Raw genomic sequence first — 14,516 nt, forward strand, 5'->3', positions numbered from 1 at the left:
AAGTTTATATGCTTTTTTACAAAATTTTCAGATTGATCCGAAATGTTGTTTTATCTTTCAAATTGTATTTTCAAAAAATTTGACATATTTCTGATCCAACACGTGCTAATTTTTATTTTAGTGAGTTCTTTTACCAAGCCATTTAAATGTGTCTTATGCACAACGATATGAGCGTGTGTGTAACACATGATCCAGAAACATGCTTTCGCATAAAATTCACTGTCACATAATAATTGTATTATAACTATTACAAAAATATATTTTAAAAACCGCAACTAAGCATGTCTTGAAGGTCCACCTTTTGAAGCAATGAAGGTCCATCTATAGATGCGATCAATGATGCTTCGTTCAATGTATGGGATATTGTTTTGAGCTTCGTTCTCTTCATACTTTAAAAGATGCACCAAAAATTGCTTCCTCAACTGAAAACCATCCTACATATGCATTATACAACATTGTTGTAACAAGTTGCATGTGCAATGTGTATACAAATAAGCATAGTGTCAATACTTACGTTGGGTATGGGAAAATATAGTTTTCCATCGCACAATGAGTGCATGTAATTAAAAACCAAATAACCGGACAGGGCACTGCATGTATGAAATAAACACATAATGTGAGTCGAATGAATCAATTAATATTGTAATGCGTTTAAAAGATTCATACCAATGTGAATTTGTTGGAGCAACAGGAACTATGCATTCCCATTTAGAGATATCATCCTTGAATGCAGGGTTTGCAACTTCAAGCGCAAGGTTTAGGTTGTCGACCACAATTTTAAGTACATTATTCCCCAAAGTAGGTATTGGTATCGGATCAAAAATTGAGACAACTTTTTTGTTTTGATCCAACACAAACAATAGAAATAGCCCAAACATATACCAAGGCAATAAAATCTGCAATGATGAGATAGTTTAGAAATAAATGGAATATTAATTAAGACCAAACAAAGCACTGTTAGAGATGAAAAATTAAAATCTTACCGTATTACATTGTGAGATATGATAATCATTACTGTCAGGCCAACTATGAAACAACCGTTTCAATGTAGCAATTTCCACATTTTCACGATGACTTGAGTCTCGTGCATAGTGGAACATCGACTAAAATAAGAATGAGAAAATATTAGTGCAATGAGAAAAAATGTAATACATGATTATAGTAACTTACACAAAAGTTCAGATCCATATAGTGAGATGGAATGTCTCTGAGAAGCTGGACTTCGTGGCGCGCTAGTATCCGCACAGCCATATTAAAGCAATGTATATCCATGTATTCATCATTGTTCAATATGTTTTTTATTTGTCTCAAATTTAAGCTAATAGGGTACGGATCAGAGCTTTTCACCCATTCGCTCCTGTAAAGTTGAAATACTTTCAATTATAATGACATCAGAGTAATTTATTGGAATAATACAAAATGAATTAAAAAAATATGGCTTACTCTAGTACAGCGACATCATCAACCATGCTGATGAACAAGCATAGTTCATCGATTAAATCATTGTTTGTTGGTTTGACAGACGATGAAAGTATAAATGATTGCGAGATTAGCTCGACTTCTCCTGATGTATTTGATGTTTAGAAATTCTCAGGAGGTGTATCCAGAATCATACATTCCGTGGGATCTGTGTTGTTGTCGTCATCTTCCATGTCTCGATTTCTTATGTTATCATCATTCAATTCCGAGTCCACTAAAATGACAGCTAGTTTTGTTCTAAAATCTGTCATATGTTTCTATTAAAATAGTAATAAGAGTTAAATAGTGATACAACATAGAATAAGTATAATGATACAGAGTGAAAAATACTTGTGTTGGAATGTCAGACAAAATATTTCCTGTGAAGTACTCCATAAAATTTATCATCCACAGACCACAAGATGACCTGCATGATTACAAAACTCAAATTTATCATCCACTTTTATCATTTTCAAAGGGATTCATATTATTTTTTTAAATCATCAAATGATCATGATTATAACAAGCCGCGATGAAAACAAAAATTTCACCCACGCAGCATGTGAACCGGACATGCCCTTTGAAATCTAAAGACATTTGGATTTTGTTTGGAAAAAATGCCACACTCACTTACAATGGGTCACTGGCTTAGTAGAGATTAAAAAAAAACTGAGTCAACCTACCACCGCCCCCTCCCCTCACGCTTATCTTTTCCCCATTCTTCACTCAGTCCTCCAAATCCACAGCCTGGCCGCCCCTCCCCTTCCCAATCCCCATCCACAGCCGCCGGAGCTCTCTGCTGGCCGCAACCATAAGTAAGAATAATAAAAATAGTAATGACGACCTATACCATCAAGTAAATCCTTGGGTGGGTCTTCATGCTGTGCGTCATGACCAACTTGTTCTCTAATCATGTTATCATCTGAAAGATGGATGACTATAAGTTTTAATTTAAAGAACAATAGAAGTAGTAATGACGACCTATACCTTTGGGTAAATCAGTGGGTTGGTCTTCATGCTGTGTGTTATGACCAACTTGTTCTCTAAGCATGTTATCATCTGAAAGATGGATGACTGCATAAGTTTTAATTTAGAGAATAATAGAAGTAGTAATGACGACCTATACCTTCAGGTAAATCAGTGGGTTGCTCTTCATGCTGTGCGTTATGACCAACTTGTTCTCTAATCACGTTATCATCTGAAAGATGGATGCCTGCATAAGTTTTAATTTAAATAATAGAGAGTGATATATACCAATTTTGAACATCATACCTGAAGGAAAACCATAGGCTGGGTTCTGTTGTGCAAACTCATCTACTGGAACTTGGTTTGTGTCATCGACTAACTGAATATATGGCATCAAACGATTCCAACCGATCTCCCCACGTGGGAAGAACAGTGGATATGACAAAGGGTCGTAGCAGCCATGGTATGCTCTAATATACAGGGGACGGTCTCCTTTACCATATACGACAACACTCTTATCAAAGGTTTTATGTGGGTCGCTTCCTTCAACCCATATTGCTGCAACCTGAGAAGTAGTTGGCGCATTGTACCTTCATTGATCGAGGTTGATATCTGTGTTTAGTGAGATCCTATATTCATCCAGATTCGGAACAGCACCAAGGCTCTTCAAAACCTGAGCATAAGGGTTATGTTCTAGTATTGTTAGAATCTTCCGTATGAGATCCAGCCTAAGATCCGGAGACCTCTTAACTCTGTGAAGCAAGTTTTCATCCGTATCATAAATATATAGCTGCAAATGCCGAGGGTCATTATCACCAGACGACAAATCATCAAGAGCGTGGTACAATCCCCCACAGGCACGAAATGTATATACACCTGTTCCTGCCGCAGTGCTGACTCGACGATCAAGGGTGACTCCAAGACTGGTGAATGAGAAGTGGGAGTTGAAATACCGTATATTCTCTCTGAAATATTTTGCATCCTCATCATCCTGACTTGTGAACAATCGTTTCAACTCTTCATCAACCTCTGGAGTAAATACACCAACTTTTCCCTTCCTGCAACAAAATGCAGGCCCCTCGTATTGGAACCGCAAAGCTCCACAGTGGCAGCAGTCGTTAACTTTTCTAAGTACATGGTGATTTTTGGGCAGGTTCATGTAAACTCTGTCATGATGCTCATTAGTGATAGTTCCATCACCATGATGCCGTGCCACTCGGTAGGATTCAAAATCAACATCTGGAAAAGAATGGACAATTGCATTATTTAAAGTTTGTGCATGAACCATATAACTATCTTATGTCGTATTCATAACTCATGATAGCAATAATCTACCTGGTCTAGCAAACATCCTAGCTTCTTCATCAGGGTCAACATCACCAGTTTCTCCAAGGTTCTGGTCTCCCAAGCAGTCTAGTAAATCATGATTAGGACAGAGTTATGATGCACAAGGTCACGTAAATTACGCATATGACACATATTATCGAGGTAGAGGAATCTTAAACTACCATTTTGCATACCATCAAGTATTACGGTCTGGACATCGGGCTCCAGTATTCCATACACATCTTCGCCGTGGTCGTTGCCTGATAACATTGGTTGACCCCAATGAGTAAGTAGCAGGGATGAACCGAAGATATGAACCAAATGCTAGTCTCAATCGAATGAAGAACAGAGTGCTCAATTAAAGGAGAAACAAACACTATTGATAATTTAGCAACTTAATTAAATCGATGAACTAACCCTGATCATGAAAAGTTACCCCTAGGGTACGTAGATTGACGACTGTATTGAGTTGGGGGTTGTCAACCCCTGACAGTTGTGTGAGTGTCATTCTTCTTGAACATGGATGCATCTGGTACGCATCATTTCTGTGCAGCCAATCGGATTCATCATTGTCAGAAATATTCTCCTTGTCAGTTTGTATGAATCCATTGTATGGTCTTAAAGTTGGTAATGCACCATCTGGGCCTGTGATGTTCTGCATCTGGGTGACCGCCTCTTGTCCAGTAGCTGGCACATGTGACACGATGTTACTGGCATTGAAAGCAGCAATAATGTTCTGCAGTTGGGTGACCGCCTCTTGTCCAGTAGCTGGCATATGCGACACAAGGTTACTGCCATCGAAAGCAGCAGTAATATTTCTATGTAGCTCACGGGTTTGGCGTTGTCTCTTTAATATTTCCTCTCTATTCTGTGCATAACGCTCCCTTTCCCTTCGATTCTTAGTCTCATTAGTGTCTGAACAGATGAAGAAAAAATAATTACATGCCAATTCAATTGGGGCATAGATAATGAAATTTGATCATCATTACCTTGTGATACAGCTAGCTGTGCCAGTGTTCCGTTTTGTAGGCCATCTATTTCCTCAATGGATTTTTTTTCTTTTGTAGGCTTCACGCCTTCTCTTATTAATCTCATCTTTATTTTTTGCATACCGCTCTCTATCCCTCTGCCTTTTTAGTTCCTTTGGGTCTGCAAATCATGAGACAGTTCAGCAGTTGTAATACTGTATCGAACTTGAGTGACTGGGTTATGATCAATACCTGATGTTTGGTTGTTGCTTATATCCTGGAAGGGGGTACGCGTCCTGACTGGGTTATGATCAATACCTGATGTTTGGTTGTTGCTTATATCCTGGAAAGGGGTGCGCGTCCTGCTTGAAGTGGGGGTCGTGTTGGGAGTGGTAGGGCCCATACGAACTCCTGTAAAAAGATGTGAGATCAATATATTTAATGGAGCGCAAGACCATCATTTAGAATATGGAACCAACAACCTCGAAATGTAATGTTGTACTTTGTAGTAGATTCAATCGCAATTGTGAGTTTCAAGAGGCCTCATGCATAGGGTGTATTTTCTTATGGTCATATGATTTTGAGGGGACATCTTTGTAATAGATTCAATCGCAATTGTCGCTTTCGATCACGAGGCCTCATGCATAGGGTGTATTTTCTTATGGTCATATGATTTTGAGGGAACATTGGCGGTAAACATGTAGCTCTGTAGTTTGTAATAATATTCATATAGATTAATGTTCGGAACCAACAGGTCACAATCAGTGTGATTTTTATATATACATATTAATTTGACAGAACATTGTGGCAAACTACAAAGATTTGTTTCAGTCATAGGTTAGGTCAGTGGTATCAAATTTTCAGTACCATGGTATGATTTCACTTGCTCATGCACTTTATGATTGGTTTTCATAATATATGCTCACGGCATATGGTTCATCTCTTGCATCGATTACATGGACAATCATAGATCCTAGTATGTGGATTAATCATGGTTTCACTATTTATGCAGAACTATGCAGAACAGAAACAGGAGCAATGAACGGATGTCATTGTTAACATCTTCACATGCGTGCAAATCAGCCTGCCGAGGAGTTTGCCGCCGCCGATGCGCAGTCCGGAGACAGTCGCGACAGTGTGGGCGACGGCGTCTGAAAGATTGAAGAGAAAGCATGCACCTGTCTTGGCGAGGAGGTCGTCGGCGGCGGCGTCGGCGGTGCGGTCGTCGTCTGGCGTCGTCGGTGCGGGCGTCCTCGGCGCGGGCGTTTCGGTGGAGGGCAAATCTGAAGAGCGACAGGAGGATTGGTCGCCGCTAATTTTGGAGCGGATGTGGCTGTTTCGGTGTGTTTTTTTCTTTTCTTTTTGTTGGCGTTGGCTGAAGGACGGCAGAGTTTCGTCCGCCCACCTAAATTGCTTAGCATACATCGTCAGGGGTAATTTTGTGTATTCATGGTTAGATCCCATTGAGCAGGCTTATCTTGACCCTCCAATTGATGTGTTTTCTTCTGTGTACAGTAAGCGGGATGCGTTTAGGGGAGTTAACGTTTGCTTATTTTATAGTAGTAGAGATACATAAAGCAATGCGAGCCGAAGTAAAAAAAATATATTTGCATAATTAAATTACACAAAATAAATAATTAAAAATATAAGGACTGGGCGCCGAGGGTGGCTTGGCATTGTGGTGGCGCGGAGATGTTGAAGGAGGTAAAAAATTCACGGGACGATGGTGTCGGCGCATGAGGCGGTGTTGTCAGCTTGGAGCCATGTGGTCAGAACCTGCAAAGCGATGAGCTCGACCCGGTGTGAAAACGGCACGACAGTGGTTAGCACTCGGATTATAGCACATCACCCAACAAAAAATCTCCATAATAAGAGGTCGTTTGATAGGCCGCTCATGGACAAAGATGAACTCGGATCGGATTTGTTTCGCACAGAAAACAAATTGGCAAATTGAAGCACTTCTCGGGTGTTTCCTGGAGTTAACAGTCCGATCAAATTGAAATTGTGAGGGGTTGTAGCCAGGAGAATTCTCCATAAATCTGAATGATTTGGTCTTCCAAAGGGTGTCGTCAGCTAGACTCCTTCCAAACTCGCGAGGATTTCCGTCCAGATTCGACAACGCCCCGCCTTCCCGAAGGTAGGTGGAAATCCCACCATCAGATCATGATGAAATTTGACATTGTGGTTGTAGACTTAATTTCGCATAATCCCGTCGAAGGGATCACCCAAACAATGCTCGAGGAGGCGTGGCCGGTGTAAACGAATCCACTGTTCATGTCACTCTGCACAGTCGAGCGAGTGCAACATTGATGTTGAGCTCCCGAGATTCATGGACAAATTTTTCCATGAACTTGATCAAGGTCGAACTTGATTTTGGTGAAGAAGTCCGTCTATCTTGAGTTCACCGCGCAGGGCATGTATGGCCACCACTTTAGGAGATGATTCCGGCACATGCCTCAGTAGGATATCCCGGCGTGGTGACTAGGTCGAAGGGGAAATAAGGATGCGTGTTTACCCAGGTTCAGGCCCTCCGATGGAGGTAAAATCCTACACCTGCTCTGTGTATATGTGATTGGGGTGTACAAAGTATATGTATAAACCAGGGGTTGTAATGTCTAAGATGTTTTATCGACTAGCCCGGCCACGACTTATATAAGAAACCGAGGCCCTAATAAGGTTATAAAATTCCTAGTCGGCTACATCGGTGGAGAGGAGTCCTCCACGAACCCGATTTCCTTATCTTGAACGACAAGTCTTTCAGAGTCTTTGTCCTAGAAGGCCCATGGGCTGGCATGATGGCCTGGGCAGAACCCTGACCTAGTGAGCCTTGAGCCGGTCTGCTTTACCGACAAGGTGAGGCACCCCTCGGCCTTAACACCGTCATATTAGCAACCCAGTCATGTTTGAGTTGTAGCTCTGGATTCTATTTTCTTGGTGAGTTTTGTTGATGATGGTTTGGAGGATATTTGCTAGTGCTTTTGTTCGTGAGGGCTGAAGCATGTAGGTGCTTTTGTTGATGACCGTTGGACCTTTGGTGAGGATGTTGTGCTTTCGATGATGTTTGCTCGAGCTTATTTCTCCAGGAACAGGTAATATATCTAGGTATTATTCAATACAACTCTCGGGGAAAGTGTTGACACCTGATTTTAGCAAGTTACAGATTGCAATGAAGATGGTCTCGAGTGAATGAGTTTTCAGCATAAGAATATTCACGTCACCGAGTGGAACCACTTTGATGTTTCGGTTATATTCATTCGACTTTATCTTACGGACCGAAACTATACTTCGAGTGGCATAGTTCAATGTTCCGAGTGAAAGTTTGCTGACCGGATGAACTTATTATTATCCAAGTGGAAATGTAGTCATCCGAGTGAAAATATGATCATCCAAGTGAAATTGTCGTCCAGGTGAAAATATTCCGAGTGAAAAGATTACCATCGGGACAAAAACTTGCCGATTGAATAAGATAGTGCCTTCCGAGTGGAAATATAGTCATCTGAGTGAATAAGATAGTGCCTTCCGAGTGGAAATATAGTCATCCGAGTGGAAATATATTCATCCGAGTGAAAGATTGTCTTCCGAGTGAAAAAGTCCAATCGGACGATCCGAGTGAAAGTATCTAATATCCGAGTGGATGAGCTCAAGTCCGAGTGAAATTGAACATGTGCTCAAAAGTTTATCAAAATGACCTTGGATGAAGAAGTGTTCAATACAGAAGTTGTGCGTATCATCAAGACGGTAAATTTTGATTTTGGAGTCATCATCATCAGAGATAATATATAGTCTACAAATTCACTACGAGACTCAGATAATCCAGTCTACTGCAAAACCGAGTCCGACTGGAAGATAAAGGTGACCTCGAAAAGTATTCAAGATGGCCTTATTTGAAAAAATGATCAACATGAGAGTTGTTCGTATCGTCGAGGCACACAAGTTTGATATTTGGGCCGTCCCGATTGGAGATCATATGCAAGCCCGGCGGCCCGCGCAAGAAGGAAGACATAGTTTGGGCCAGATTCAAACTGAATCCGAGTTGGAATAGAATTAGGACTCTAGGACGTGAATTGATGTAATTTTTCTTGTAAGGAAAGCCTAGATGAATCCTTTACTTGTACGGAAAGTCCAGCCGCCTCTTATATATGTTGGGGGTGACGGCCGATTGAACAACACACAATCGAACAAATCAATATACTACTTTTTCATCTACGTTTTATCTCTCCACCGTTTTCTATCTCATTCTTCGCTGTTCTTCGTGTTTGAGAGCTGCGAATCCCGAGGCTCTAGGGGCGAACGAATCGACCTAGGGCAGCCCATAGCCGCCGCACTCCCTGACGGGGTCCCTCCCGGGGGTGTGGGGTTTTCAGGTCTGCAAAAGCGCCCGTCGACTGTCTTGCGTATCGCGCTGTCGGTTGGGTCTCCTTCGACGTGAGCTGCGGTGCATCACCCCCAGCGTCGAGGGTACATGTGACGTGTTCGTGTGTCAACACACTTTTTGGCGACTCCGCTGAGGACCGAAGATCAATCATCATCATCCACCATGTCCGATCTTCCCAAGCCATTTGAGGTAGACGCCGATAACATCATTAAGCCTAGTCTTGATGAGATATCGGCCGATCATCGCCAAGTCTATGAGGAGTACAAGAAGGCGCGTGAGGAGAAGGACCTGCAGGAGTTCCTTGCAAAATTCAAGAAAGATCGCCAAGGCAACATCACTCCGATTGAAGAAATCAAGTTCCCTCCTCTTCAAGCCGAGCAGGTTAAACCCTTTGTGAGTACTACTTTTTCATCTGAGCAGTGGGCTGAGATTGAGAGTCGTATTGCTGATGGTAACAATCTAGTCTATCAAACTTTCATAGAAAATACTAATGCTCAGAAGAATATATCTCAATCGGCTAGTGGTAATGACGGTGTAGCTGCTAGTGTGCAAAACCCTAATCTAGCTTTACCTATTTCATCGGCGCCTCCCGTGCCGATGGCTTATTATCCTACCCAAACAAATCAGATTGTGGCTGCACCCATTAATCCTATTATGAGCATGCCAGGCTCGGTGGCAACGCCGAACCAAACCCTACCTACAGCTACAACCACTCGACCACTACCAAATTATGGGTCGACATACATGCCACAATTCCTACCCACAACTAGCAACCCTACTCCTTCTATGCCACTGCCACAAGCTGCATCGTCCACTATGGATGATGGTCTAGCTAATCTTAGAGAGGAGATGGCTAAGATGCTTCGAGAAAATTTTGGAGTTGAGTTACCTCGGAATCGGATTTACCAAAAGCCATACCCCGAGTACTTTGATGCCATCCAGTGCCCTCCGGGATATAAGATTCCAGATTTTGTTAAGTTCAATGGAGAGGGCACAAAAACCACATGGGAGCATGTTAGTCAATACTTAGCACAACTAGGTGAAGCAGGCTCACTAAATGAGTTGAAAGTGCGTTTGTTTCCTTTATCTTTAACTGGTACTGCATTCTCATGGTTTTCTTCTTTACCACATGGTTCCATTCGGGTTTGGTCACAGCTAGAGCAGAAATTTCATGATCACTTTTATAGCGGCGACAATGAACTCAAGTTATCACATCTAACATCGGTTAAACAGAAGCATGATGAATCGGTCTCCGATTACGTCAAGAGATTCAGAGAAACAAAAAACCGGTGTTTTAGTTTGGTGATAACCGAGAGAGACTTGGCAGACCTAATGCTGAGTGGTTTGAGAACTCCCATTAGAGAAAAGCTAGAAGGTTATGAGTTCTTAAATATCAACCAAGTCTTACAAAGGGCTTTGGCTCAGGAAAGCCGAAGCAAAGATCTCAAATAAGTGCATACATACAAAGCCGATCGTCCAAAGATGAATATGGTGGAATATGATAGTGATCACTCGGACCATGAGGGTGATGTTTTTGCTACTGAATTTGTTTGGCCATCTAAGGCCAAACCCTTTACTTGCAATGATCTGAAACCGATTCATAAGAATCGTGATGAAGAGATGAAGTTTACTTTTAACATTGCTAAGTGTGATAGAATATTTGATGCTTTGCTGCAGGCTAAGATTATTAGAATATCTCATACTTTACCGCCGTTTGAAGAGCTAAAACGGCGTGCTTATTGCAAGTATCCTAATTCTTTTTCTCATGCTACTAACGATTGCAATGTTTTTCGACGACAGATACAATCAGCCATTAATGACGGACTATTGAACTTTTCTGAGATGCAAGTTGATAAACAACCTTTTCCAATGAATACCATGGATTTGGAAGGGAAGAAGCTACTCATTCGGTCGGAGGTAGCCGAATCTGCTAATAAAGCTAATGTCATTGTTGGTGAGCCCAGGAAAGACAAGGAGGACAACAAGGTCTTGGGGAGACAGGTTGTGCTTGGTAAGCAACCCGATGGCAAGGAAGTGATCAAAATCACTATCAAGAATCCTACACTCGGGGGGCAACTGCAAGTGCAAGAAAATGCTTGTGTGAGATTTGTCAAGCCCAAGAGTCCAGAAATTGGCAAGTGGAAAAGGAATGAAGTTAAAGTACAACGCAAGCGGATCAAGCCAACTTTTGATATGTTGCTGTCCAAGTACACCAACCAGTCAGCCGGTTCCAGCTTTAATCGGGCGACTCATCTGAAGCGACCAAGGTCACCATCAGTTGATATGTTCAGTCAGTATATGAAACCGAGTGGACCGAGGGTGCCGTTTCCAGAAGAGCATACGCAATCTATTTGGGATCGACTTAACTATTCATATAGAGGCCGACTGAACATCGGTAACTATCGGTCGGCTGGTCAAAACATGCGACCGGATGGAAATTATCCGAGTGTAAGAATGCACCCAGGTGGAAGCTATCCGAGTGAAAATATGTGGCCGAGTAGATTCCATCCGACTGAATTCCATTCGAGTGATATTCATCCGAGTGGATTCCATCAGAGTAAAAAGGTGCGCCCGAGTGGAAATTTCATGCATCTGGAAAGTCGAAAAGAATGGCGTGTTAAATCACCAAGTGTTGCAGCGGTTGAGTCGGGAAAAGGCAAGGAGAAAATGGATGCCGACTCAGTTATCTTGGGCACCGAAACATTCGCCATACAGCAGCCGATTGTGCATAGCAATCCGACTGAGCCGATACTTGCTATCGCGCCAAAGCACTCGGCTAATGACCATGAAGCAAGCACCAGCCGAGTAAAAACGAGAGATCCTAAATACACTCAGCCAAAGTGGTGTCCTCCAGGGCTAACAAAGACACAAAAGAGGAAACTACAGAGGTTAAGGAGTCGAGAGATGGCAGAACAGGAGGCCGAGAAACAAAGGGATAAGTTGTTCAATGACACTCGACCCATGGTTCCACCAAAACAAGTGTGGAGGCCTAAACAAATACAAGATACAACAGCTTCTACATCTATCACAGCAATACCTACATCACCAAAGGAGGACGATGCAACAGATATGACATCGTCTGCGACACTTCTTACTTATCCATCACTCGGACAAATTTCAGAATCGGTGGATGCACTCGAGGAGGAGGCTGATATGTTGGACTATGAGTCTTTGCCGGTTCATGAAGGTATGGATATCAATATGGTGTACTACTTACCTGCTGAGTTTCGTGCTGTAGATGAAGAAGGGGAGGTGGCTCAGCTGGATTTTGGCCCTAAAAACGCAATATTCAAGAAGCCAAAAGAACCAGTAACGCATCTTAAACCATTATATCACAGAGGTCATATCAATGGGTCGCCGCTCACTCGGATGCTTGTTGATGGTGGTGCTGTGGTAAATCTTATGCCCTGTTCGGTCTTCAAGAGATTGGGTTTGCCTGATGAAGAATTGATCAAGACCAATATGGTGCTCAATGGATTTGAAGGCAAAGAGAAAACTGAAGGCAAAGGTGTGATGTATGTGGAGCTTACAGTCGGAAGCAAAACTTTGGCTACTGCTTTCTTTGTCGCTGAGGTGCAAGGTAACTACAACGTCATACTAGGCCGTGATTGGGTTCATGCAAACCAGTGCGTGCCATCCACTATGCACCAGTTTTTGATTCAGTGGGTTGATAATGAAGTGGAAGTTATTCACGCGGATAACTCGGCCTGTGTTGCTTTGGCCGATGCATCGGTGGATTGGCAACATCCCAATTCTACTTGCTTGACGGGACGTGACTTATTAGAATTTGATTTTCTCAGCGCAACCAAGAATGGTTTTGTGCCCGTCTCTTTAAAGCCGAGTGAATGCAATCGGCTCCAAGGTATGATATGTTTAAATGGATCCTAATTCCGAGTGGTTACAAAAACGTCTTGTAAAGTGTCGGTCCAATGAGAACGATATGTATGAGTCTATAGAGGAGTTGGATGACATGGATAAACTTGGACAAGGTTTTACATCAGCCGATCCGTTAGAAGAGGTAGATATTGGAGATGGTTCAGTCACTCGACCGACATTTATAAACAAAAATTTGAAAGCCAATTGTAAGGCTAAGTTAATCGAGCTACTGAAAGAATATGTTTGTTGCTTTGCATGGGAATATCATGAGATGCCAGGGTTAAGCCGAGAGCTAGTGGAACATCGGTTGCCTATAAAGGCCGGTTTTAGACCTTATAAACAGTCGGCCAGAAAATTTAATCCAAAAACATATGACCGGATCAAGGAAGAGATCGGTCGACTGCTTGAAGCTAATTTCATTCGACCTTGTAGGTATGCCGAGTGGATTTCTAACATTGTCCCAGCAGAGAAGAAAGGATCTGGCAAGTTGAGGGTGTGCATTGATTTCAGAGATTTGAATAGGGCTACACCCAAAGATGAGTATCCTATGCCAATAGCCGATATGCTTATTAATGATGCTTCTGGACATAAGGTTATTAGCTTTCTAGATGGTAATGCCGGGTACAATCAAATTTTTATGGCCGAAGAGGACATGTACAAAACGGCTTTCCGATGTCCTGGTTTCCTTGGTTTATTCGAGTGGATAGTGATGACATTCGGATTAAAAAATGCTGGCGCCACGTATCAAAGGGCTATGAATTTGATTTTTCATGATTTACTCGGTGTCATACTTGAGGTTTATATTGATGATATTGTTGTCAAATCGGATGCTTTTGAATCTCACTTGGCCGATTTGCGTTTAGCTTTTGAAAGAATGAAAAAGTATGGATTGAAAATGAATCCTTTGAAGTGTGCTTTCGGCGTGTCAGCTGGCAAGTTTTTGGGTTTCATTATTCATGAAGATGGTATAGAGATTGATCCCAAAAAGATAGAGGCTATACAGAAGGTGGAGGCTCCAACATGCAAGAGAGATATGCAAAAGTTCCTTGGCAAGGTCAATTATTTGAGAAGGTTCATAGCTAATCTATCAGGGAAAGTTGATGCATTTACTCCTATCCTTCGGTTAAAGAATGATGCCGATTTCACTTGGGGGGCAAAATAGCAAGAAGCATTTGATATGATCAAGAATTATTTGTGCACTCCTCCGGTGATGAAAGCACCCAAGCATAGGGAACCCTTCAGACTTTATATTGCAGCAGAGGAAGGAGTTATTGGTGTTGTTCTAACTCAAGAGACCGAAGGAAAAGAGCATGCCATCACTTATTTGAGCCGCCGCTTATTGGACGCAGAGACAAGGTATACATTTATTGAGAAATTATGTCTATGCTTATATTATGCTTGCACAAAACTGAGACATTATTTAGTGCCAAGTGTTTGTGTAGTAGCTTGTCAAACCGATGTCATTAAATACATGTTGCATAGGCCAATTCTTAGTGGTAGAATTGGCAAGTGGGCTTATGCTTTGATTGAATATGATTTGGCTTATG

The 14,516-nt window shown here is 42.0% G+C and overlaps 1 pseudogene; it reads right to left on the reverse strand.

Moving 5' to 3' along the window:
• Positions 1 to 215: 215 nt before the first annotated feature.
• LOC147972331 (uncharacterized) lies at positions 216 to 1,866 on the reverse strand (annotated as a pseudogene).
• Between the last annotated feature and the right edge of the window lie 12,650 nt (positions 1,867 to 14,516).

This window comes from Triticum urartu, chromosome 5A (genome assembly GCF_056163025.1).
Source record: "Triticum urartu cultivar PI428250 chromosome 5A, HENAU_Tu73, whole genome shotgun sequence".
Classification (NCBI taxonomy): domain Eukaryota; kingdom Viridiplantae; phylum Streptophyta; class Magnoliopsida; order Poales; family Poaceae; genus Triticum; species Triticum urartu.